The sequence below is a fragment of the Aquarana catesbeiana genome, linkage group LG05 (assembly GCF_042186555.1).
Source record: "Aquarana catesbeiana isolate 2022-GZ linkage group LG05, ASM4218655v1, whole genome shotgun sequence".
NCBI lineage: Eukaryota > Metazoa > Chordata > Amphibia > Anura > Ranidae > Aquarana > Aquarana catesbeiana.
Window position 1 is genome coordinate 517,595,355 of NC_133328.1, and position 26,320 is coordinate 517,621,674.

Consider the following 26,320-nt stretch of genomic DNA (forward strand, 5'->3'; position numbering starts at 1 on the left):
TCCATTCATGCTTGCTTGATCTGGTGTTGCTGACATCCAGATCCACACGCTCCGGTAAGAGTACCCATTTCATTCCTTTTTTGTGAGATCTGCTGTCAACACATTTGATGTCTCCGATTGCCCACTTGAAGATGTTTATTATCTGACTGACTCCCTGGTTTCTCCACAAACCTTCATCTTTTGGGACATTAGTTGTCAAGACATTTTCCGTTTTTGTCCTATATTGTTTACCCTAAGTTGTCCATCATTAGACAGACCATTTATTGATACCACCATTATTTTTCATTTGAGATTTACTTTTTTATTTTCACTAGTGTTTTGTTATTTTTTCAGATTCACATGCTTAGATTTTTCACATGTTTATCCACATGTTTTTCATTATTACCATTTCTTAACAATTTTCAGACTATTTAGCTGCTTCACACAGCTTTTATTAGCACTACATTCACATTCACCCTTTTTATGATAATGTTCGCCCCCAGCATAACATGTAACTAAAGTTTGGTCAGTAAAATGTTTTTTCTTTTTCTCCCCTTAGTAAAATGGTGAGACAAACATCTAGAGTTTGGAAACATTTCCAGAAATATTCTTTTCCAAATGCTACAAGGATGACAAAACACATCCTTACATGCCAGAGGTGCCCTAAAGACAATAAAATATACTTTATGAGGACCATAATGAAAGTGCAAGTAGCTTTTCCTTTCAGACTCCTCATTCCAGAAACATTCTTTCTGCTGCTTCTGGATCATCACAAAACAGTGTTTTTTTCACCAGCAGCATCTTCATTTATAGATAAAATTACACTTGGAAATCAGGAGAAGATGATCAAGCTCTTACAAGAGCAATATATGCTTCTGGATCAGCATTGTCAATAACTGAAAATGCATGTTGTCTGAACCCCCTACACACAAGTCCTGGGTGGCATCTGTGGGCAAGGCTTTGCTCCTAGAAAACCACATTTATACATGATGGAGAATTCCCGGTAAGTTTGAAAAGCTGTGGGGATTGTGGCTGGATAACCCTGGCCTTAGCCCAAGGAAGCTGGTATACCAGAGAGTATTTGTGTGTCTGAACAGACCATAAAGATCTGAGGATTATTTTTTTTTTATTTAGATGATTATATGAGATTTGAGGTGATGGAGTTATATCTACACTGTGTTAGTGTAGCTTTTTGATATGCATTGCACATATATTTGATAATCCTATGTAACTACTGCTGTTGATTGTGTAAGTGGTTGCAAAAGAGTATTGCATTGTCTTATTTTTTTGGACTGTAATGTTATTTGTTTACTACGATAAACATTTCCCCGATTTAAAAAAGAAAATGCATATTGTCAGGAAGCTTTTAAATTATTATGAGGGAAAGGAGGGTGGTTATCTGTTCTCATGTATATCTGAAATGTTCTTAACATATACACTCCTTGTTATACCATTTGTAATAAAAAATACACTTTTAAAAAGCAAGTTTAGTTTATTTATATTTGAATAAGCTGTCCTTTTATTTCAAGCATAATACTTTTATATACACTGCATTTCACTTTCCCAGTGTAACAAAACATCTTTGAGTTTCTTAAACTACCCCATAGTGATTTTTTTTTCAATTGTTCCATTTTCCATGGCTTCAAAATTTCCAGAAATGTTGCATCTCTAGTCTAAAGTTATGAGCATTGTGCTCCAGGGCTCTGTTTTGGAATCAGTTCTGCTTATCTTGCTTATAAATGATATAGTGGTTGGAATAAACAGTTCACTCTTATGCCCTGTACACATGATCGGACTTTCCGACAGAAAATGTGCGATCAGAGCTTGTTGTCAGAAATTCCGACCATGTGTAGGCTCCATTGGACTTTTTCCATCTGAATTTTCGGCACACAAAGTTTGAGAGCTGGATCTAAAATTTTCCGACAACAAAATCCGTTCACGTAAGTACCGATCGTGTGTAGACAATTCTGACACAAAGTGCCACGCATGGTCAGAATAAATTAAGAGACAGAAGTGCTCGGTCTGGTAAAACTAGCATTCGTAATGGATATAGCACATTCAGCATGCTGCAATGTTTCAAATTGTTTAATGCAGTGCATTCTCTTCTTCTTAATAATGCTAGAAGAATGAAGTTGTTTTGCTGCTCATATTCACACAGACTTCTCACAATCTTCTTTATTTATTATTTCTCGTGATTTCATGAATATAATTTTTTTATTTTTATATTTTTAATTATTTTGTGGTTGTTTTTTTTTATTCAATATCTCCTGTTTATCTCCATAATTTTTTTGTGGGTTTTGTGTGTCAAGTTACCACAACAGCATTATTATCTTGTATTTTTTAACCTCAAGGAGGTTGTTTGGTGTTTGTGTCCCTTGTTAATTTCACATTGTATTTTCAAAATGTACCTGCCTACTCACAAATAAACTGTCTTTTTTTAAGTAAAACACATAGGCAAGTATTTGTTTTTTAAAAAAAATACTTTATTAGGGGTCATAACCAAATAAAGAGGAAGGCAACGCTGGAGAAACAGCTGAGGTTGGCAAAGCCTTTGGCCCCCAGGGCACACATCAACTATTTTAAGGCTAAATTGGTGGCCTGAGTCCACATATAAGGGAGTACAATCTGGTCCAGAAGTCCAAGAGATCAGGAACAGCAGCAGATGACATACATGTCCCCAGGCTGTGGTCATACAAACCCTGCATCTTTTGTCAGACCAGACTGGACCCAGGCCATCACTTTCTTGTCTTACTTCCACTCTTCCTTCCAGGCTTGCTTCCAGGCTGTGGCTATGGTGTTGGAGGTGTGGCAGGAGGAGGAGGAGGATGGTCCAACTCACACAGGTGGGTTTTGTTGGTGATCTGTCCCCTCAACCCCTTATTTAGTGTGTGGTACATGATTTCCTCACACAAGAGGCGTTGCCCCTCCTCCATGTCCTGCAGTTTCCATGCAGCCATGGAGGCAAAGGCCTCTTGATGAGTGGGGGTGGTTCTGAGGGCCACAGAAACCTCCCCAATCAGCCTGAGTGCTGACTCCTCCACGTTCCTCCCCTTCCTGGGTTTTTCGGTTGGAAGACAGAGGGGAGCGACCTGGGATTCTGTGAGGCTACTGGGTCCAGCCACCTCCTGGCCGACACTAACCCCTGCCTCCTTCTGTCTGCCACATTCCAAGCCCTCCTCCTGGCTGAGGTCTTCCTGTGTATGAAAAAGGGACATAGTTTTAGTTTTTGGTTCATCAGTCACACACAATTTTTAGCTCATGACTGTTGCAAATTGAATGTTAACAAATATAAAAGACTATCCTTCTGACCCCTGCATTTTTCATTCTTGTCCCAATTATTTTTGGCTACTACTGTCTATTAATATGTAAATGCCTTTATTAAATCAGCAATTAGTGATCAATAATAACGTCTAGTAAACATCATTTATTTCTTGACCAGAAATGAACAATGCTATACCTGACTCAAGCTGGGCTCCTCCACTTGGAAGGAAGCGTGGAAGGTAGGGTTGAGAGGGATTCCCTGACTTCAGTCTGGTCTGACAGAAAATGCAGTCTCTCATAGTACCACAGCCTGTGGACATAAATGTCATCTGCTGCTGCTCTTGATCTCATGGAATGCTGGACCTTCTTGTGCTCCCTAAGATAAGTGCTCCTCAGGCCACCAATTTTGGCGTTTAAATAGGGGATGGTTGCCGTGGGGACCTGCGTCTTCACCAACTCCAGCAGTTTCTCCAGCGCTGCCTGCCTCTTTAAATTCACCTGACAGTTCCCTGTACTTGTCTATGAAGATTGAGAGAAAGCTGTGGTCTTTGAAACCATCCATTTTCTCTGCAAGACACAACACAAGACAAACCCTAATATTAGGCTAAACTCTCCTAATCTTGACCCAATATAGGCCTTAATCTATAAGCAGTATAGGCCACTGATGCACCAAGTTTAAATTGTACCTTCGTTAGAATGATCGACGCTTACGTTACTTCGTCCTTCACTCACAGATCATACGTATGACGCACGTGTGTTGCGCTTTATATACACTTCGCATGGCAGAAACACAGCAGGTGCTTAGTAACAGTAATGAGGAGGAAATCCCGGAGCAAGAAACATCCGGATCCAGGAGGAGGAGGTTTAAGGCCTCAAATATGGCCTTTGTAGAGATGGTGGACATCTCAAAGAGAGCCGACTATGATGGGAAGTATGGACCTTACCCAAACCCAAATGTGAGAAAGGCAAGATCATGACTAAAGTTGTGAAGAGACTGCACAGGAATTTTGGGGTACGACGATCCAAGGATAAATTGAGGAAAGGCTGGTCAGACCTGAAACTGAGGGAGCGCAATCAGTACAGAAGGATCAAGAGAGTTATTCAAAAAAGTAAGTAGTTGTCATGTGTTCCTATTCTTATTATTACTTGCGTGCTGCTCCATGTGCTTTTCTTTACTGTTATACAGTTTAAAATGGCAACTTTCATGTTCATGGGTACATTAATCCTTCATAGGAAACAGTGTTCGTTCGCCCACTAAAATACAATGTTTTGGGCAGATGCAGTTAACTACATTTGTTCAGGCTATTTTAACCACTTCAGCCCCGGAAGAATTTACCCCCTTCCTGACCAGAGAACTTTTTGCGATTCGGCACTGCGTCGCTTTAACTGACAATTGCGTGGCGTGCGATGTTGTACCCAAACAAAATCAACGTCCTTTTTTTCCCACAAATAGAGCTTTCTTTTGGTGGTATTTGATCACCTCTGCGGTTTTTATTTTTTGCACTATAAGCAAAAAAAAGCTTCAATTTTGAAAAAAAACATTATTTTTTACTTTTTGCTATAATAAATATCCCCCAAAAATATTTAAAAAAACATTTTTTTCCTCAGTTTAGGCCGATGCGTATTCTTCTACATATTTTTGGTAAAAAAAATCATAATAAGCATTTATTGATTGGTTTGCGCAAAAGTTATAGCATCTACAAAATAGGGGATAGTTTTATGGAATTTTTATTGATAATTTTTTTTTTTTACTAGTAATGGTGGTGCTCAGCGATTTTTATTGTGACTGCGACATTATGGCTGACACATCTGACAATTTTGACACATTTTTGGGACCATTGGCATTTATTGATCAATGCTAAAAAATTGTATTGATTACTGTAAAAATGTCCCTGCCAGTGAAGGGGTTAACCACTAGGTGGCTCTGTAGGGGTTAAGTGTGTCCTAGGGAGTGTTTCTAATTGTGGGGGGGAGGGGCTGTGTGTGACACTACACTGACCGCCACTACCGATCACAGGGAGCAGAGATCAGTGACAGTGTCACTAGGCAGAATGGGGGAATGCTTGTTTACATTAGCATCTCCCCGTTCTTCCTCACTGCGAGACGATCGCGGTTATCCCCGCCGACATCAGGTCACGGAGCTCCCGGCGGGCGCGTACAGGTACGTTAATCTGCCTGTACGTGCCCTTCTGCCGCAGTATATCTGCGTGAGGTGGTCAGGAAGCTGGTAAAAGAAGTTTGTTGTCTAGATGGGTTTGTAACTAGAATGAAATGCAAACTTCATTCAGTGTAAGGAGAGGACACTCAGCAGCTGTTTACACATCTGGACGCAGGAGCACTAGTGTGGGGACACCAGAACACCCTTTTTATTAGGGTGTCCCACACAGGTGCTCCAGTGGATACTATAGGGTTGTCTCCATCTGTGAAACTTGCACAAAACAGGTAAGTATTCCAGCTTTAGAAAGGGAAAAAATTATGTTTTCAGCTTGGAACTTTGCCAAAAAAAACAATTGTACGGCACTTCCAAGCAATGTTTCATATTGCTAGTTCTGCCATCAAATATCTGTGTGCTAAGTATACCTTTTTTATTCACATAGGGGAGAAAAGCCTTGCGACATCTGAGGAGACCAGGGACCCACCACCTCCGAAAGAAGGGGAACTCCCCAAAACACAAGCAGAGGAGGAGGAGGGAGACATTTTTTAAATTGGCGAAATAGTCACCACAACAGGTGAGTGTCTGAAACCACAGCTTCAAGTAATAGATGTATGCCTGCATATTTATAATACATGGTGTTTTTTTTTTTTTTTTTAGGTGATGTGGATGTTGTGGAAGAAGAATGTCATTTCATAAGTGAAAGTGCCCAGATCCTCTGGGAGATAATGGGGTGCAATCGCGATTTAGGAAATCTAAAGGAAAACATCAATGAAGAACATCATTGAGGTTTTAGGGAGAATATAAAACACCCAAAAATAACTACATTTTTTCTCGTCTATTTTTGTTTTTTCCAAAAAAGTTTAAAAGTATTTTAAAAGCCAAATTTTGAAGATGCATATAGTGTGTCGACATGTGCTATCTGCCATCAGGGAATAATAATGTATGCGTTTTGTGGGTGCAACCCTTTCCTCGCTACTAAAGTGGCTGAGATGAAGGGGTTGCACCCCCAAAACACGTACCGCCAAAACATTGATCCCCTATGATGGGAGATAGCACATGTTGACATTAGGCATGGGATCAGGAGGGAAATCCCCAGTTTGAATCCCAATTTGTGTGCATATTCAAAATTTGGCTTTTACAGGGGTGACATCACCCCATCTGATGAAGGCAATATCAACACATTTTGGACATACTAATGTCTGATATTGCCTTCACTTTATCAAAGTTGAACTTTATAAGTTCCTAAGTTGTGTGTTATGCTTTGAAACATGCCTGTTTAACCAAAAAGGCTATTTCTAATTAATGTGACCAAAAAAAATGTTATACACCAAAGATGTTGGTTTGTTCAAAAACCCTTTTATAAACGCACATGTGAATGTGTTTTGAGTAAAAAGTTTTATAAACAACAATATGTGGCTTCTTCGTTCATTGCTCAAAAGCAGTTTTTGGAGTAAAGTTGGTGTTTTCAGTGGCAATGGGGGTTATTTACTAAAGGCAAATCCACTTTGCACTACAAGTGCAGTTTCAGTGCAGTTTCAAGTGCACTAGTAGTGCAAAGTGGATTTGCCTTTAGTAAATACCACCCACAGTGCTTAATAATTTGCCACAATCACTCCATTTTCATGACTCCCCAAATTTCTGTCATGGTGCTGAAAATATAGAATATTTCTGTCAGTAATGCATTACATACATTAACAACAAAAACAAGGTGTGTGTGTAGCAGACACACAACATAATAATAATAGTTAGCCGAAGAAGAGATTGTCACCTCATGTCTCAAAGAAATTTTGTTTGCACTGTTGAAGAAAAAGGACAAAAAAAAGACCATTAGATAATCGAGGCGACAGCTAAAAGAAAGCCAAGCAGTAAATCAAAGCAAATATTAGTTCAGTTTCAAAAATACATTTATTTTCAAAATGTCCCAGACATTGTCTGGCATATCAATGGCCCACCTACCCGCAAAGTATTCCATGTATTTTATACGGACTTCGCAGGCGCTTTAGGGGAGCAAGCCAGGACGGCCAGTTTCAAGCGCCGTCAGGGTTTGTTCATTAATAAGTCTGGCCTCAGGCCCAACTGAGGCAACATAGTTAAAAGAATTTCTCCTTAAAAATTTGTGGAGAACACAGCAACAAAGGATAATATGATTCAGTTTATATTCTGCCATGTGTATGGGTGTAAGAAATAGGCGGAACCGGCTGGTCATTATTCCAAACGTATTCTCCACCACTCTTCTGGTTCTGGCCAGCCAGTAATTAAAAACCCTCTGGTCCGGGGTGAGGGTCCTCATAGGGAATGGCCACATAAGATGGTCCCCCAGCGCAAATGCTTCATCTGCAATGAAGACAAACAGGAGTCCTTCCACATTGTCTTCAGGAGGTGGCAAGCCCAAGCTGCCATTCTGGAGATGCCTGTAGAACTCCGTCTGGGAGATGACTCCACCATCCGACATCTGGCCATTTTTCCCCACGTCCACATAGAGGAACTCATAAGTAACGGACACCACCGCCAACATCACAATACTATTAAACCCCTTGTAATTATAATAGTATGACCCCGAGTTGGGGGGTGGGACTATGTGGACATGTTCCCCATCAATTGCCCCTCCACAGTTGGGAAAGTCCCAACGGGTGGCAAAGTGGGAGGCCACAGTCTGCCATTCCTGTAGTGTTGGAGGAAACTGTGGAGTCAAACGAGAAAAAAAAAATAGTCATTTTGCACATAAACATTGCAAGCAGATTAGACACAAATATTCTTGGCCAACATAAGTATAACATTTATTTTAAGGAGTATTTAAAGACAAAAGTATAAGGTCCACCTATCAGATCCCCCCCCCCCCCGATGGCCCATTGTAAAAATTTAAGGGGGGGATGTTTTGGACAGGTAACCCTCTCCACTTCATTGAGAGATGAATGCATACATAATGTGTTTTACTTTGGCCAGCCTCTGCTTACTTACACTATTGGCACTGGACAGGTAAGAAGTGTCATAATATAAAAATATAAATACACACTGTCCAAATTGAAGCACAATTTTACATTCTGCAATTACCTATCAAGATAATAGCAGAACAAAACTTTAAACAGTACCATTTGAAAGTATTCAGGCAGACCCTTTCACAACATGCTTTGGTGAATTTTCCATAAATATGACCACAAAAGAAGTAGGCATAATGTGTATGGGTTTGGCAAAGTCAGTAGATAGAGGATTGTATCAGCTGACTTAGCGGTTGGGGGAGGGAGGGTTCCAAATGAGTTTGGGCCCCCCAAAAAATGCCTCTTGCGCTCTGCATTAATTTAAGGACACAAATAACATTTATACACATTTTAGGGGGTGTTTAGGGTAAGCACTACAATGGAGCTGACGAAATACATTGTTAAGTGACTAGGCGAGATGTATATGGGCCCAGGATAGCATGCTAGGGAGGTTAGTGAAGGCAAATATGCATGAAGGACAAAAAAGGAGCATTAAAAGCTTACAGCATGCATGAGGAGAAAGGGGACATTCACAGCATAATACAATCATAGTAATTAGGGAATGAGGAAAGAAATACAATACATTAGCAAACATTAAATACATAGAATGTGATGTTAAAGGAGAAAACCCTAAAATAGTCCTTTTGCAGGACCTGAATGATGGCAGAATAGGATTCTGGGATAATGATCCCCAGAGCCTGGGGGAGATGCCTGTAGAGAACTTGATGACCTGCAGATCTCTCCCCGTCGCCAAGTACTGCAACGTGGCGACTAGCCTCTGCTCCAGAGTGATGGCTTGCTGCATGCAGGTGTCCTGCCTGCTGATATAAGGGGTCAGCAAAGCCAACAGATGGTGAAAAACGGGGTCCGTCATCCGGAAATATTTCCTGAAATCATCAGGATTATTCTCACAGATATCACGCAGCAAAGGCATATGAGAGAATTGGTCATGCTGGAGTAACCAATTCTTGGTCCATGAACTCCTCCTCGCCCTGTTCATAGACTGGGCTTGTGTCAAAGCAAGAAGCCCAACACCAAGCCCCTGCACAGCACGAACTCTACGACGAGTACATACCCGCAACGTGGTTTCAAAACAGTCAGCTGATCAGAACAAACTAACAGAAGGCACTGAAAACAGCAAGGCCTGTGAAGAGCGAGCTGAAAATCAGCAACGAGCGGACAAGAACGCACTGAAAATTAAATATGAACTGACTGCATGCACTGAAAAGCAGATACATACCCACAAGCACAAACTGAACAGCAGTAAAATGATCTGAAAAGTGTGAATCGTGTGAAACTTCTACTAACACGAGATAAACACGAGATTAGCAGAAGGAGTCCAAAGGGTGGTGCACTTGGTATTGAACTGCCCTTTTATAGTCCCGTCGTATGTGTTGTATGTCACCGCGTTCTTGACGTTCAGAAATTCCGACAACTTTGTGCGACCGTGTGTATGCAAGACAAGTTTGAGCCAACATCCGTTGGAAAAAATCAGATGGATTTTGTTATCGAAATGTGCGATCGTGTGTACGAGGCATTAGCGCTCATTGAGGATATCACAGTATATAGGGCAATACCTTTACAAAAAGACCTCTACAAAATAAAGGGGTGAGCAGCTACATGGCAATGAGGTTTAATATTGAAAATATAACGTTATACACCTAGGGACTAAAAATGTGTATACAAGATCATCAGAGATCCTCTGGGTTAATTTGGAAAGGAAAAATATCTGGGGATCTTTGTAAACCACAGACTCAGCAATAGCATGCAATGCCAAGCTGCAGCTAGCAGGGCTAGCAGACTACTCTAATGCATAAAATGGGTATTTAATTTTAAAGGATAAAACTATAATCCCACCACTTTATAAAACTCTGGTTCTGCCTCACTTTTAGTATGCAGTTGGGTTTTGGCTATCAATCCTCGGGAAGGATGTCCATGAACTGGAAAGTGATCAGAGAAGGGCAACAACATTAAGAAGGGTGTTGAAAGACCTCAGTTACAAAATGTTAGTGTATTCTCCCTGGAGAAAAGACAAAACTCTCCTATTCTTTACATCAAAGGAAACTGACTAATGGCACATACACATGATCCAAAAATTGGACGACAGATTGTCCTGTTTTTTTTGCATTGCACAACAAAACAAACGGACCAGTGCTCTATGGGTTGAAGAGTAAACACAGTCTCACAGCAGACAGTTGAACATGATTAGTCCTAGTTTATTCAGTAATGCATGTAAAAGAACAATCCTGTTGTCAGACAGGAAGGAATATGAGGTAGGTAAAAAAGAAATCAACAGCTTACAGTTTCACAGAAGATCCATGGAGCAACAAGGAGCTGACGGCATTGGGGTTTACCAAAAAAAGACCTTGAAAAAGTGTAGATGCGCGAAACGCATTCTCGAGACAACCACCACAGCTAACAGGTCACCCAGGTCCATGAGGTGCTCCAACGACCAGCACCCCTAGAACACCAGGAATGCTGACTGACATCCACATCGGCCCATCCAGCCCTGGTTTTCCATCTCTCTGAGGTCTACATCATTTTGGGACACTCCCATGCAGCTGGGATTCACATCCATTGTTCTTCAGATGCTGTGAACGTATAGCGTCACCCACACTGCAGCATTGTGGCTCTCTTCCTTCCACCTGTCAGTACGCCAGTTAACTTGGCATCCCAGCCACGTGCAGCTTACAGTTCGGGTCTCCACCTTCCCACTGTCAATCATCTTCGCTTTCTCCTCCAGCACATCCAGCCCTTCCCCATGAGCTGGTGAGCGTGTTCCACATTCGGCTGCAGTGCAGCAGGGGTATTGGTGCCCCCCATGCTGCAGAAGGTATTTTTGTAAACCCCAATGCCATCAGCTCATTGTTGCTCCATGGATCTTCTGTGAAACTGTAAGCTGTTGATTTATTTTTTACCTATCTCATATCCCTTCCTGTCTGACAACAGGATTGTTCTTTTACATGCATTACTGAATAAACTAGGACTAATCATGTCCATGTCTGCTGTGAGACTGTGTTTACTCTTCAACCCATTGAGCATTGGTCCATTTGTTTTGTTGTACACTGTTTATCCATAATCTCCAGGGATGGCTGCCGTCCAACTGCACTGGGTTCAGATCCCATGTCATTAACCTTGCCCTTTGCTCCCCATCCACAGATGGCCATGTTTTAGTGCTGGTGTTACTTGTATATCACTGTTTTTTTTACATGCTATTCACATATCAAAAATGAAGAGTTTACTAAAGTTACAAAAATTCTCGTACGGCAGAAAAAAAATCGGAAGTGATGTGACCTGTTGTAGTGTATTTGTATTGTGTTTTCGGACGACATCTGTACTAATTAAATGAAAATCGTCAGATCTGGTATCATATGAGAAAATATTTTATGCTTGTTCCATCTGATAATATCAGATGAACTGTCGTGATGAGCTCTCGAAGGCTCTGTACTAATGATCCGATTATCGTACGATCGCGTTGAAAGCTGTATTTTTTGTCCGATTTTCGGATCGTGTGTATGGACTATTAGCATCTGTTTGACTTGCAGTTAACATGGTGCTGCACATGTGATCAGTTAGGCCATCAGCCATTTTATGGCTTGACAGTAGTATTAAGAGCAAAAGGAATTGTGAAAGTTTTCATTCATGGCATGCCTTGAATGTAACTGTTTTAGTAAACAGTTAAATCATTCGGTTTCATTCAGATATAAGAGGGTATATGATCAGACTATACAAATCAATGATGACTGTATTTTTGAGAAGAAACTGTTTAATCTAAGGCAGGGGTGTTAAACTTAATTTCATTGTGGTCCGCATCAGCCATTATGGTTACCCTCAAAAGGCCAGTTGTATCTGTAAAACTATAAAAATGTATCTAATACTTATCTTTGTAAATAATTGCCACTGTGTTAAATTATTACTGGTTTTAGTAATAACTTAAGAAATAAGCTGTGAATGGCAGATGCAGACCAGCACAGAGCCCACTCACGCTCCTGTTGCAAGTCTGAAAAGGAGGGTCACATCGCAATGGTATAATCAACTAATGGTCACTGCCATTATGGTAATAATGGTATCAGTGTGGGTGTGTAATATGTCTTTTATATGAACCTGCAATACAGGATGTGTTAAATTGCCAGGAGGCCATATTCTAATTACTAATTCAGTAGTTGAAAAGGCTTTTCGCATACGCGTTGGTGCCTAAGCTCATTTATCTAAACAATGGGACCCAAACCTCTTTGTTCTACAAATATTCACTTCAAAGGACCCCTTGTTTAGATATGCAATGAAGGTGGCCAGCCTGTAATCAATACTTAACTTCCCTGAAAATGTCATGTACCTACAAGTTAAGTTTCCCGCTCAAAATAATCTGGGCCAAGGATTTGCATTAAAGGGGCTGCCTTATGCAAAGTATAGGGATGGAAGATTTAGCCAATCCTTAACCAAGAATAGGGAGGCCCACCAATCAGAGTCATGCCATGCCAACCAATGAAGTACCTGTCTATAATGATATACACAGACTAGATGGGAGGGAAGAGAACACTCTTTCTGGTAGGGCAGTCACCAGAATGGATCCATCACGTACAGTAGCATGGTAACTATGGAATACCTCCCTTGCACTTAGATCTAAATGTTTGTCTTATGTCTTTTCTGTCTTGCTGTTTGTAGATTAATGTTTTGAGTAATATACTCTGTATTCCTTCATGTAATCCATGATTTTTTCCCTTTTCCTGTGCAATAGTTAGATGGCTGTGTATTAGTTTAGGTCTCCCTACTATTTTTCAATACATTTTTGATATTGTGTTAAAGCTTTCTCTCATGGTCAAATAACTCTCATTAACCCAAATAATATCTGAGAGATATTAAGTCTCAAAATATAACGTTTGGGTAACAGGAGGATCCCCAAATCAAGATATCATCCACAACTATTTCACATGGCTGTCCAACAAAGAGCTGTTCCATACATCTCTGAAAGGCTTCACTTTTAGTTGAAATTCCATATGGCATCTATAAGCATTTGTATCTCCCATATGGGATCAGAAAGGTTGTGAGTAATGATGATTTTTCATCCAGGGGGATTTTGCCAGAATCCATATTTTGCATCTAGATTGCTGAATACCAAGGGTGTGGTTTGGTGCCGTTCTGAGATGGAAGCTTGATCATCCAGCTCCTGATCACAGGGTCACACTCGCAGCCTTGCAGAGAGAGAAAGCACTAGCATGATGGGAAAAACCTTAGGGGAAGCTTCCCAGTCCCGGTCCACATCGTGGTCTCGCTCTCCACGGGACCCGGGCACCCAGCTCAGCCGCAACATCCTGGAGATCTTCTGGACACGGGAAACCTCGGCCTCCACACAGGCCTCTACACACGCTCCATGCACTTCCATCCAGAGCCCTTCAGACAGGAACGGCTCACAGCCTTCAGCTCCATGACCAGCCTCTGATCAGCCACCCACCCTCAGTGACCTCTGATTGGTGGCAGCAGACATCAAAGAGACCCTAGGAGCCACAATATCAGACAATACCACCATGATATCCAGTCCATGGCCATGCGGGTAGAGGTGATTGAAGAGACTACAGCCCGCCATGATACTGCAATCCACCAAGTTAGGCAGGTATCTGATGCCCACACAATGCAGCTCAGAGAGCTACATTGACACCTAGAGGATTTCGACAATAGAGGTTGCTGCCACAACCTAAGGGTAAGAGGTCTTCCTGAAGCTGTTGAAGCTAACCAGCTTTCACAGGCTGTCATGGCAATATTTAATGATGTACTTGGCAGATCACTGGAATCCCCTATAGAATATGAATGCCTTCACAGAGCTCTGAAACCCAGTGGTAGAGATACAGACCCCCCCAGAGATGTTGTGTATTGCCTAGTTAACTTTAGGCTTAAAGAGGAGATTTTTAGAATGGCAAGAGACCACCACAATCTTCTATATCATGGGACAGAAGTCAAATTTTTTCAAGACCTCTCCCCTATAACTCTTCAAAACAGGCTAGACCTACGGCCGCTTCTTGATTTGCTACGCACCAAAGGGCTCCAGTATCGATGGAAATTCCCATTCTATCTGTTGGTTTCAGCAATGGGACGCACAGCTAACTTGAGGGTCCTGGAAGACCAACGAGCCTTCTGCAAAACCTTGAACTTACCTCTCATTGAATTACCAGATTGCTGAGATGAGCCACATCCATGGATGCAGGACCAGTCTGAGATGACTTCCATATCCAACGCCATCGATCATTATCACCTTCAGCAGCAGCTCCTGGAATTGTAAGTGGCAACAGTCTGACAGCTTCTCCTGCACATAGAAGAGTACATCATGACTGCTCCATATAGTTCAGCTGTCTACGGGCTAACTTCTGCAGAAGACACCTCTTTCAGGCACTTTCCATCTTACACCTTGGATCTCTCCCCTATGATTCTGCAGAGATGTCATGACCCCTTCACAGTCTCATCTACTATAATAATACTCTGATTTCTACTTACTCTTTCACATCTCAGTATACCCCGTGCATATAGAGATCGTATGACTTTCAGTTAGACTGCTGCACTGACAAACTTTCAAATCCCTACACCTCCCCCACCAGTTATTCCTGCTGCTTCTTGTAAGGACTTGTTTAGAAGTCCTGGAACTCCTAAAGGGAACTTTACAGCATAGTGAGTAACATAGGGGGTTCCTGAATGGAAGACAACAGCATCTTACTCTACTTCAAACTCTCTATTAATGTTGTAAGGCTTATGACTATTTCATAAATTGACCCGCTTTCACATGACTTACCTAGACCTTTGCTTTCCTCCCATATGCTAGTGTTCTCTTTTTGGTACTTAGGGGTCAACATTCAAAATGGGTCACTGTGAGTGCCCAAATACTTGAGACACCCGAACAGGGAGACTTAGATGCTGTTCCCTCCAATCAGAGTCTATCCTGTTAAGGGTAACAAAGTTAAATCCTCATGCTGACAAAATCCAGGTCTTCTTACATAATGTTGAATTATGTACCGTTTTGTGGTCTTTTTTTGTTAGCCTCAAATTTTTTATGATAATGGCTGATATACAGTATATACCTGGTGTCTACTTATTAACATTTTTTTCTGCCAGGGTGCAGTGTATGCCTGACCCCCACATCCTTCTCCCCTGGACTAGCCACACAGTTCTTAGCTAACATCTGGCCCCACCCTACTATCCAAGCTCACCAAGTCATCCAGGATGGTACAATTTTAGACCTCAGCACTCTGTCCACCCACATGATAGGAAACTCATTTCCTTTCTGAACGTACATGCAAATATGCCATTTTCTTTGGGATATTGACCGCTCCTCTTTAGTAACTCTGTCATAAACAGGTGTGACCAGAACTTTGTGGACTGCAACAGAGTGAACCAAAACATATATAAGGTGAAAAAGTAATTTAGTTTATTAGGATAAGTGAACACAGATATATATGCACCTCCAATACCAAACAGTGTAAAATAAATAAAACAACCAAACAGTGACCCACAAAGAACAACAATCTAAACTAGTATATACAGCAGAAAGGGAATACCAGAATCGTAATCGTAGCCAGGCCAGGGTCATATATGGGAGATCAGCAGATGGGGCAAGGAGCAAGACAGGACAGGGAGAAGGTGGAAGGTATCAGGCTGTAGGGCAGGGTACAGCATAACAGGATCATAGGAGGAACAGGTTCAGGTTTCAGGTTCACAAGATCACAGGATTACAGGTCAGAACAACACCCAAGCAAGTGGTAAACATGTGTTGGAGATGCTCTAAGGTACCGGGCATGCTCCTGCCTTCACTTCAATTGTTTTGGACCGAGGTGCATGACATAACTTCACAAGTTACCACAATTCCCATGGAACGTACCCCAGCTCAGTTTCTTCTCCACCACTCAGCCCATCCTATCCAGTCCTATCGCAAATCATTAGTTATACACATTATTAATGCCGCTAAACTTTGCATTTCTTTACACTGGGGCTCCTCTCATGTACCGCCCATAACTGAATCACTCAAGCGCATAGGTGAAATTGCAGAGATGGAAGAGTTGACCTGTATAGCACACGATTCCCCTTCCAAATTTTCACTTCTCCATAAGTAACTAAGTATCATAGACCAAGACCCCCCACTCATGTCATACTTCTCGCTGTTGTCGATGCCCCACTGTTCATACAAGAGGTTAGTCAGGGAGGATTCACATTGATGGGGCCTTTTGAACAGAAGTATAGGCTCTGTAACTTGAATGCATTTAAATATTCCCTCGTTGTTATATAAGAATCATAACTAGAAAACATATTTTTGTCTGCAGTGGAGGCTGTGGAGGGATATTTTCTCCCTCTACCCTTACCTCTCTTTTACCCCCCTTTTCCTCCTTATCCTTTCTCTTTCATCTTCTCTTCTCTACTACATTTCCCTCTAGCTTAACCTCCCCACTTCCTTTTCCTCCCCTCTTTGCATTTTCAACTTTAGGACCTCTTCCGCAGAAGCGCGATACTTCTCAAGCTCAAACAAACCTGAACATTGATCCGTTAACTACATTCAATATTTCCTTTATTTAACATATGAATGAGGCTTCAGTTACATATCCTGGTGATTTTGATTGAAAATTTGTACGCTCTGACTTATCCCAATTATGTATCAGCGTAGGTTCCTTTGGATGTTAGGTATTATTGCTGTCCAGATACCATATCTGTAATATGCATTTCCTATTTCTTATTTGTTGTAGTACTTACACACTATTGATGTGACTTACATTTATATTTTCAAAAAATGTTTTATTGGAACAAAAAAAGAATGCTAAAGACCTTTGCCTGTGGCATATCAGTGATCACTTTCTCTACAGTTTTTAATGGGTGATAAGGCCTCAGGAGAGCCTTATTAAGGTGCACATGATCAATAAATATGCAGACATTGTCATCTTTCTTGACTACTGCTCCCATGGCAGACACTCAGGGGGTAGCCTCCTGCGCTGGTGCAGTGATGCCCAGTCTAGTCATCCTCTCCAACTTTTGCAAGACTTTGTCTTTTATAGCCAGTGAAATCCTTCAAGGGGCACACACAGTAGGCTGTACCATTTCATCTAAGCGCATGTGATGACTGGAAGCTTACCAACAGTGTCAGTTCAAAATAAGTCCTCATAAGTAGTCATCTCAGGAGCCTGTTGTTGTACTGCATGCACTTCTGGACTGAGCTGGATTAGATTTAAATGCATGCTGTCTGGTAAGCCTAGTAGGCTCTTAACATTTCTTTTCACAATGTGGAATAGCAGCTTGTCCCCTGATAGATCCAAGGTAGTAGACTATCGCCAAGGTGGAAGCTCCAATCGCCCTCAAAAATGGCATCGTCAAACCCCTCCTAAAGAAACCCAATCTTGACCCTAACGACCCTAACTATCGCAGACCGATAACAAGCCTCAACACCATCTCCATGATTATTAAGAAAGCAGTAGTACAACAGCTACAACACCACCTGGACACACACAAACTCCTGGACCCTCTGCAATCAGGCTTCTGCCCAGGCCATGGCACAGAAACGGCACTTCTCAAAATATGGGACGATGCCCTTGAAGCAGCTGATGATAGAGAATCATGTCTCCTGGTACTGCTGGACCTCAGTGCAGCATTCAATACAGTGGACCACAACACTCTACTCATCTGCCTCACAGAAATAGCAGGAGTCACAGATTTAGACCTACAATGGTTCGCATCCTTCTTAGGAAATCGCTCTCAGACAGTGAAACTGGGAGCTTTCACCTCTGAAACCCGCGCAATCTCTTGTGGAGTCCCTTAAGGTTCACCCTTGTCACCAGTGCTCTTTAACATCTACATCTGCCCACTCCTCAAAATCATCAGAAAATCGGACCTATGCTTCCACTCATACGCTGATGATACCCAACTCTACTTTCGCATCACTGGAGAAAAAGATCATCATCAGCAACTAGAAAAATTCCTCACTTTGATAGACGACTGGATGACCACTAGCTCTCTCAAACTCAACGGATCAAAAACAGAGCTTCTTCTCCTACACACAAACCAAAATTCCAAAACTAAGACCCCATGGACACCGCCCACCATGTTTGGAAAGACCATCTCTCCAAGCACCAAGACCAAGAGTCTCGGAGTCATTTTTGACTCAGAAATGTCAATGGATGCACAAATAGGATAAGTAGTCAGTGGATCTCACCATCTCCTCCGCCTGCTACGTAGACAAAGCAGCAGTAGTTGGAACAATCATCAATTCCAGACTCGACTACGCAAACTCCCTCTACATAGGACTACCCCAATATCAGCTTGCACGCTTGCAACTCATCCAAAACACGGTGGCAAGACTGTTAACAGGAAAAAAAACCTGGGAATCCATCTCGCCTTCCCTGAGGAGCCTACATTGGCTAACCGTAAAGAATCAAATCACTTTCAAGAACCTCTGCCTCACCCACAAATGTATACAAGGAAACGCTCCTCAATACCTATGTGAGAAAATAAAGCGCTACACACCCAATCGCAGTCTACCATCTTCTAACCAAAACCTCCTCCTTATTCCTACAAAACAAAGGGAGAGCGAAGATTCGCAGTCCAAGGACCACAGTTATGGAACGCTCTACCTACTCACATTTGCATGGAAGAAAACCATCAGGCCTTCAGGAAGAAACTCAAGACCTACCTCTTTTAAGAAGCTGGACAACACAGGACGGATCTAGCGCCTTGAGGTGATTCAGTTCGCATTTGCGGCGCTATACAAATCATTCATTCATTCATTCAGAAGTGCCCAGTGTCTGAATTGTTTGACCGCCATAAGTTATCAGTTTAACTTTATTTGACTGATCATTTTCAGCTTTTGGGGTCAATGCTGTGCAATGTGGATAAGGACATGACATTGCATTTGGCATCAGTGTCAATTTTCAACTTGACACGTTTGTTGCATGCAGCTGAAAAGGTGGTGAATATTTCTCCTCTGTTTGCAATTAGGTCCACACTTTCACAGTGAAAACAGTTTTGGTGATCATCACTTACCACTTTATTAATTCTGTGCACGTGTTGTTGTTTAATCTCACTAGATGGTGTCATCCACGCAGCTCTATTTTGGGGCTTGGACCTACAACATTTTGCAAAATGATTTCATTTATTGCACGAGTTACACCTTTTGTTAAAAGTCGGACACTTGTTGCGCTCAGTAGCGTGTTCACTACCACAGTTGCTACATTGCCTTTTGTTCTGTTTCACCACAAACACCTCTGCTGCTCTTTTTAGTTACTTAGCGGCCCATCAGAATGTTCAAACAACATATATATTCTGATGGCTGATTCCAGTGTTAAATCTTTCTCCCTGAACAACTGAGCACGAACTGCATGAATGTAAATACCACATACAATTTTGTCATGTATCAGTTCATCTGTTAGTGCACCAAAATATATTTTTTTAGCCAGCAGTCTGAGTGTGCCTGCATAGGATTGTATTTCTTCATCACGTTTCTGAGCCATCATGTTAAATGCATGTCTGTCTATTATCACATTACGTTGTGGTAAGCATATCTCATTAAATTTCTTGATTAAGACATCAGGCTTCTCTCTGTTCTCATTGTCATGAAAATAAAATGACTCATACTTATCTACTGCATATGAACCAGCAAAATTGAAAAGCATGTAAACTTGTACCTTTTTTGACTTGTCTGAGAGTCCTGCTTTGCTATACACATCCCATTCTCTTTTGAATTTCAGCCAGTTGTTAGCAATGTCATTATCAAAGATTAGGGGTTGTATGTCACATAGAGTCTGAGTCATGATGTTTCAGTGATCTCACTTCTGTCACCACGTAGATTTTGTGGAAGCAATGAAGAGTCGTCAGACGAATCTTGTAGAGAACTTGTTTATTCCCAGCCAGCAGTGAACAGGATGTGAGCCTTTTTTCTAGTTTCACTTCATAATTTCCTACTTCCTGTTACCACCCCCAGGTCCTCACAGATACATATTCTGGAACTAACTCTCATTTTCTTTATACTACCCTGTACCCCTAAATAAGGTCATAGGGCTCCTTCCCAACACTATCCAATGTATACAAAATCCCTAAGTGTTTCGGGAATGAGAGAAAGGGAATGAGAATAAGAGAGAGTGTGGGGGAGAAAATAAATGTGAGAGAGAGACCGTGGGGTTTATTCACGAAAGACAAATCCACTTTGCACTGAAAGTGCAGTTGCTGTAGATCTGAGGGGGACACGCAAGAAAATAAAAAACAGCATTGTTGCTTGTACATGATTGGATGATAAAATTAGCAGAGCTTCCCCCAATTTCAGAGCTTCCCCTCAGATCTACAGTGATCTACAGCGACTGCATTCACAAGTGCACTTGTAAGTGCACTTGTAGTGCAGAATTGATTTCCCTTTAGTAAATCAACCCCCTAGAGTTAGAAAGAATAACTTGCTAGAATGTAAAAAGACAAAAATATAAAGTATTTTCAACCTAACTAGGTCAAAGGTTTTGGGTGTTTGATAATGTTTAACCTAAGCTGCTTAAAATCAGTACCTTTGTGTGAAGAAGCTGGCAATCAGCTTAACCCAAGCCAGCCTCAGTCCTGTGGCTTGTTAGGCTAGCCAATCTCTATCCTGTGGAGACAGGCAGCAAGCACATCCTCAGTCAGCTCCCAGGAATCATGCTGCAGAATGTAAATGTTATAGAATACACATCAAGCCAGAATAATCCTGGAAGCCTTCCGTGGATAAGCTTAACCCCAGGCTGGGCCAGGCAGAGAAGCATATTCTAACTCAGCTCATTAGTGTCTAATAGGAGCCATGAGCCACACAAGTGGATAGCCTGCATGAAACAAAAAAGGTGATTACTTTTAACACATTATTGGTAAATCATAAGATCCCCTCTGAAAATTGATTGTAGATTTTCTGGACATTGTGGTCAGATGTTTGGCCAGGTTTAATCATTATTAAAATGGCTTCAGATTTGTTTTCCTAAGTTAGTATTCATTCTGTAAGATGACAAGTGAATTTCTGTTCCCTTGTTACTTCTATTTCAATATTCGGACATAAATAAATTTGCCACTATATTCCTCTTTATTGTATTAAAGTAGCTAAAAAAAATATGTTACCAATAAGCCAGCCAGAAAGCATCAGTCCTTCCACAAAGTTTTGGAAAAGAGCTGATGAAAGATGAAGGCATAATGACATGACCGTCCATGCAGATATGCTCTCTAGTGTCACACACTAGTTGCACATTTAGAGAGTGGTACTGATTGCAGGTGCAGACACTGACATCACTGTGTCTAGGTGGCCTCAAAGCAACATGTGTGCAATCTATTGCCTCCAGAACATTTGGGAAGTGAGCTTGCTGTTGAAAACTCATCTTGAGGTCTGTCCACTGATGCTGTATTTGTGGAATGTAAACATATTGGGGCACAAGGCGAATAATGGCATCAATGACCTGCATCAGCACCCTAGACATGCTGGGCTGGCTCAGCCAAAGGCAGTCTTGAAGAAGCCACAGCTCAAAATAGATAGGATCACTGACGACCTCCCCATCCCTGGAAATGCATGGCTGAGTGCAATGCTGGTTGTTATCTTTTTCATCTATTAGCTTGTACGAGTGCAAAATAGCTTCTCTTCTCAGACAGAATCTGTGGTGGATAATATTATCCTGCATAGTATCCAAACAAGTTATCTCTGGAAACAACCATGATTGGTGGGTTCTGAGGTGGGGAGAGGGGGCATTACTCTCCACCTCCTCTTCTATGACCAGGGCTGTAATGACTTCTGCAAGCCCTGCTAGGACAAAAAACAATTGTTCATCCTCCATTGTGAGCCACACAGGTACCATGCTGTACCATGTACTTTGTATCACTTCCTTTATGTGAAATACCTTGTGTTCCTCCTGGTAGTCCCCTTGCTTTCCTATTAAAAACTGACCACACTAAGCAGGAGAGCACACCATGGCCAGTTCTCTAGCTATGCTGGGAACTCAGTGTACTCTCCTTCAATGATCAGTCTTGTCCTGACACCCCCTGCTGCTCAGCCATTCACTGGCAAGCTCAGTGTCTGTCCTGCTGCTTCTCCTTCCCCTATCACTTATGCAGCTGAGAACAATGAGAATGCGATCATGTATAATAAAGGGGAGAAAAGGTATTATAATGTTTTTTTTTTATCTATACAAAAATGTTTTGCCTTTCAATTCCATTTTAAACCGAATGGGTTGTTTTACAAGGTGATCGTTTACAATCACTTTAAGTAAGTACTGGGTGCGTTATCATGTACATGCACACATAATTTTACATTTCCCAGAAAAAGAAGATAACTAGGACATCTAAGCAAACTTCTTTTGGCCAAACAATGATTTCTTCTTTTTTATTTGCATAATGCAATACCCTTTCTTTCTGTTGATTTGCACAGGTGGAAATGATAAAATCTACCCACAGCCTAGATTACTGATTATTTTTTCAACCAGTAAACAAATACAGCTACTTAACTCACAAAGGATACACTTAAAATAAATAACCAATCTCAGACCTTAACTAATTAAGGAATTATCCTGTGCCCTATAAAAACAACTCACAGAAACCTTGTTGCATTGTTTTGCCTTGCTGAATGATAATATTGCTGTCAAGCTATCTAGCCATTAAGCTGTCTATCTATCTAGCCATCCAGCTATCTAGCCATCACGTCATCTAGCCACCCAGCCATATAGCCACATACCCATCCAGTTATCCAGCCATCCAGTTATCCATATCTTAAAGCAACAGCAAAAATAAAATATTTGTCCTAAAAAAAGCACTCAGCTACTGCTGAACTTTTGCCAAGACAAATCATCCCAAACAGTTTGTAATCAAAAAGCTAGGCTGGCCATACTTTATACAATTGTCTTGTACAAGTTTCCTTTAGATTTACAAAAACCATATAATATGAGGTCAAACCTAAACACTTTCAATTTGTAAGCAATCAGGCAGGCCCTTCTACTGCATAGTTGAAGGTAAATCTAAAGGAAATTGAATAAGAAAATTGTATGTATGGCCATCCCTAGTTACGTGGTATGTAATGCTACTTTGTCAAAAACAATGGGTTGGGAGGGCGTGGCCGGATGGAGACCTGAACAGACGTGCCCATTGAGAGCTCCTGCCATTTTGGGGAATAATTTCATCTTTTTCCCCCTAACAGGACTGCCTCACCACCTACACTAAACCCGGAGTCCCCCTGCACACTAAGGTGTCACCTGGGACTGCTGACACGTCGATCCCGAGATCCGGTCGAATCTACTACAGGCCACGGCTTCGGCCTTGGCAAGGGAAGCGGCGGCCATATTAGTACACCCGGCCCGCACAGGTCGCATCTGGATCTTCCTGGCCGCTCTGCGCTTAGCTCTCCCCCTGCATGGACACCGGGACGGCTTGGCCTGGGACCACTGACACGGCGATCCCATGTTCCGGCCGTTTTAAATACAGGCCGCGGCTTCGGCCTTGACGGGGGGAGCAGCGGCCATATTGGTGCACCTGGCCTACACATCCGGGCCTTCCTGGCTACTCCGCACCTGGATCTACTCCTACACAGACACCAGAGCAGCCCAGCCTACTGACCGAAGCCTGCGTTCTCCCCTGTGCCACCCCTGCATGCCAGCCTGTAGGATTACCAACACACACACAGTAAGTGGCGGCCATCTTGCTACACCTCAGTAGCTTCCTCATCTCTTTTGTGCTCAATCCAGGGCCAACCTAAACACCAGGGTGCCCTGACATAGTAGACTGTGACCTCAGAAAGGGACTAAACTAATTTTTACCCCCATTTGTGGGGTGGATTGTAACACTACCCCTGGGGCCACGTGGAGCGGCCATCTTGCTCCACCCTGCTGCAGTATATGCACTTGTTCCTTAACCCCTTTGCTCCTGGATCACTGTGTCTCTACACTGTCACAAGAACTTCCCACACGTCACATTTATCCTGCTTGCGGCAACACCAACTCCGCATAGAGGACAGCGAAAACAGGAGCCGCAGGAACAACATTAGGATACAGGGAGTGCCGGAAGCAACCTTAGGCACTGATCTAAAACCCACTGTCATTTCTATCCTCAACCAGGTCCTGGACAGGGAAGTTACATCCCCTATTGAACTGGACAGAGTGCATAGAGTGGGAGGCATGGGGGGAGACCGCAGCGACCGCCCCCGCGATGTCCTATGCTGGGTCCATTACTATACCCTCAAGGAAGAGATTATGCGTAAGGCCTGGCGCTTAGGTCCTGTAGAATTCGATGGATCTACAGTACACCTCTACCCGGACCTCTCCCGCAACACCTTATACATGAGACGGGCGGTCCGCCCACTTTTGGATTTGATCCGTCAAGCAGGGGCTTCCTACACCTGGGGCCATCCATTCAGTATTAAGGTAACCCGAGACGACAACTGTACGTTTGTTCCGTCGGACCCTGAACAACTTCCTGCCTTCTTCACCTTCCTTGCAGAAGACCCTATCAGCATCCCGAACTGGCTAGACCCTCCAGAGGATCGTCAACGACTACAGGACCCTCTCCCGCAATGTCACAGACATCCGAGATCTAGATCTGCTTCTTTTGCAAGACGTCCAACATCCCCGGAAGACTGATTTGGCTCCCCACGTGAGTCAACACTGTTACTTGTTCTATCTGTTCAATGTTTTACAATGGATCTACACCTTTCACTCCACAGTTTTCATTAAGGGACTGGACCAGGATTGCAACGGTACTGTGTTCTCTCTGTACCCTCCTATGAACTCATACTAACTATACCACTCCATTTACAGAGATAGTATAGAAGTCTACTAAGCTCAGGGGGTGGGGGGGGTGCTGTGTTGCCCTTAATGGGACAGTTACATCTAAAGAAGGGTGTTGATTAGACAGTGGTAATGTTACTGCTTTTTATGGCTACGTGGGGGCTCCATTCGACACCGGACGTCCCTAGCTTTAAATGTACACTTATCCACACATGGACCAAACCAAGACCAAATTGAATGCTATGAGCATCGTTTCCTTAAGAAACCTTCCTCTGTTACCCAATTTTCCAGAACCCTATGATTCTTTTATTCGAGATGCGGCCTGGCCCAAGTGGAGCCCACCACTAAGTCTCTGGGGTGATACCTGTAGCCAATGTGCCTTTCTAGTTCTTTGGGCCTGGGGACCCGCTGACTGACTTGGAGTCTCCCAGAAGATACCTTATTACCTGTTATGGGCTTCTTGGTCTCCTCTCAGTCCCGGGCCTAACTGATCCTACACCATTGAACTAGTAGAATTCCTCAATGTTACATCATTTAAATGCTTGTTATACATACTATTGCTTGTGATGATAGCTGACTGATTATGGGTGTTCAAGTGTTTTTTCAAACACTGATTAGATATATGCCATGTTCTTCTATAACCTAAAATATTAAGTATTCAATATACTATGATAGACGGGTGTGATACATATACGTTATATATGCCTGCTATGTTGTCGTGTTCACAACTCAGACCTCTCTAATCCGACCTCCCTCCCCAAATAGGTTTGGCACGATTTGTGCCTAGCACGTGATATTTCACGGAGTGTTTTGCTGCTGCAAACACATTAGATTTTGTTTTGAGACACCTTTCTCAGGTGTCCTCTAACTAGCCATTCTCCATTCCTCTTCCCCTTTTGTAACTACCTTCTCTTTTCCTTATCTCCCCCAACCGCCTCCCCCTCTTTTTCTAGATTTCAAATTTTTTCCTATTTCCTCGCTCCACCATGGCCTATATGGTATTGTCTCACCCTCGACTAAAATTGTGTTCATACAATGTAAATGGACTCAATGTTGCCTCTAAACGGGGACAAATTCTATATCAAATGCATAAATGCCAAGTTAATGTACTCCTCTTGCAGGAGACGCACTTTCAATCAGCCTTTACCCCTTGCTCTAACAGATATTTTAACAGATGGATCCATAGTACTAATCCATCCCAGAAAACTAAGGGAGTATCTGTAGCTTTTCACAAA